General features: G+C 35.0%; 1 protein-coding gene and 1 long non-coding RNA gene across 4 annotated transcripts in view; one reads left to right on the plus strand and one right to left on the minus strand.

Annotated features, from left to right (window-relative positions):
* The window catches only part of LOC106884093 (uncharacterized), a 380,074-nt gene that overhangs the window by 45,499 nt on the left and 332,075 nt on the right, over window positions 1-2,500 (minus strand). The gene's annotated exons all lie outside the window — the stretch shown is intronic.
* Window positions 1-2,500, plus strand: part of LOC149131147 (uncharacterized) — a 161,808-nt gene that overhangs the window by 19,931 nt on the left and 139,377 nt on the right. The gene's annotated exons all lie outside the window — the stretch shown is intronic.

Raw genomic sequence — 2,500 nt, forward strand, 5'->3', positions numbered from 1 at the left:
AAGCATGGTATACTCGGAGTACTTGCGCTGTCTCATACCTAAGTGTTGATTATTCTACCCATGTGTCATAAACCTGACGGTGAATCTAACGGTTTTTGTGTGTTTTTAAATGGCTTATAAACACCTTCAACGTTACAATTGTTTATATATATATATATATATATATATATAATATATATATATATATTCATATGTATATATGTATGTATATATATATTTATGAATATGCATGTACGTATATATATATATATATATTTATGAATATATATATATGTATATGTATATACATACACACAAATATATATATACATGTATTTACCTACATATATTTACACACACTCATATATATATATATATATATATGCATATACATACATAAATATATATATACACACACACATATATGTATGTATGTATATACATATATATACATGTTCACGGTGGTGCACCAGCATGACCGCAGCCACTTGGCTGAAACACATAAATAAATAAAAAATACATATATATATACGCACACATATATATATGTATGTATGTGTACACACACACACACACACACATATATATATATATATATATATATAAATATATCCACGAGGTTGTGTTGAGAAGTTCCTGGCTGAAAGGGAATCGCGAAATGCCTGGTTAGAGGCCCAACCACCAAAGTCCTCTTTACAGGTCTTACAAAGACTGAAGGAGCACCGCTATAAGTGTGTGAATCTTAGAAAGGAATATGTTCAATAAAATCATAATGAACTGATCCTCCTGTATGTTCTTTTACCCAAAACCAGGAACCTTTCAACTCCCGAATACTAAAATCATATACGAAGGTCGTTCAGCAAATTTTGCGGAATCACAATCTGCCTTTTGCACCTGGAGAGTCCACAAGAGTCACAGTACTCCCATTAATACTCTCATGAAGCAGTAAATGATATCGAGTACATAGGATACTCTTATGACTGGTTTATTGATAGATGTAATAACACAGTTTAGTTTCTTCGGTTCTAAGACATTATTTAATGACACTTTAGGTTTGATACACGTAAAACGAGATATCTCCATACTGTAATAATAATAATAATAATAAATAAGAACAACAACAGTATTATCTTTCCACATTTATTAGGAGAATAACGGCATCACTTTCTTCTTAATATTTAATTTCTTCTCAATACTTAATTGCATTCAGCGCTTTGTTTACATTAATCAATACATGCATGAGTATAAGAACATTTAACACAAACTGACGTGAATACACCAACACAGATTCCGGCAGTGAGAATTCTTTCTCTCGCTCTCTCTCTCTCTCTCTCTCTCTCTCTCTCTCACACACACACATACTCACATAAACATAGACACAAGCACAAACACATGACGGACTTTCCCGTTGTTAGACGACGCATGAGAATGGTGTAAGTTCTTGCTGAGTAACACTGCAGTCGATTTGTTGACAGTGATCAAGTGTTGGTTCACCTAAGTTCACTCCCTCCATTAAATCGACAACGGGTATACAGATGCACGACCTGCCACATGCCAGGGGAGGAGATGCTCGCCAGAACAACGTGAAATGAAGTGTTTTGCTCAAGAACACAACGAAACGTCAGGTCTGAAAATCCATACACAGATAGACAGACGGACAGAAAGATAGATAGATATAAAGACATAGATAGGTCGATAGATAGTTAGATAGATAGATTGATAGATAGATTGAATAATAGATAGATAGATAGATAGATAGATAACGATAGATAGGTAGATAGACAGATAGATAAAAATAGATAGATAGGTAGGTAGATATATATATATAGATAGATAGATATAGATAGATAGATAGATAGATAGATAGATAGATAGATAGATAGATAGATAGATAGATAGATAAAGATAGACAGATAGATAGATAGATAGATATAGAATGTAATCGACTTGATCCTTTTGTCTGTCCTTGTTTGTCCCCTCTATGTTTAGCCCCTTGTGGGCAATAAAGAAATAAGAAACCTTAGCACGCCGATCGAAATGCTCAGCGGTATTTCGTCTGCAGTTACGTTCGGAGTTCAAATTCAACCGAGGTCGACTTTGCTTTTATCACCTTTCGGGGTCGATTAAATAAGTACCAGTTTGCATACCACCGTTTACACATACCTCACACTGTCGTTCACTGACACCCTACTCAGCACCCCCTTCCCCCATGCACAAACATTTTACTGGTTTCAATCACAGGACTGACGGCATACTTTGTATTGTCTTCCAAAAAGTTTAGTCTCCTATGCTGACCACAGCCATTATTTCAGTCTGGTATTAGTTGTACCGATCCTATCTCTCGGACTGTTTACGTCACCTGAGATATAGAAAGTACACAAATATAAACTACGTCGCGTTTTAAATCGTATTGCTTTCTCATCAGGGGTGTCTCCATCAATTTGACCGATCTCAGAGAACACACCGCTAAATTTCCTTTGAGAACAATTTGGTCTTAGTAGACACATTACATGTGATCTTC

This window comes from Octopus bimaculoides, chromosome 25 (genome assembly GCF_046866305.1).
Source record: "Octopus bimaculoides isolate indiv1 chromosome 25, ASM4686630v1, whole genome shotgun sequence".
NCBI lineage: Eukaryota > Metazoa > Mollusca > Cephalopoda > Octopoda > Octopodidae > Octopus > Octopus bimaculoides.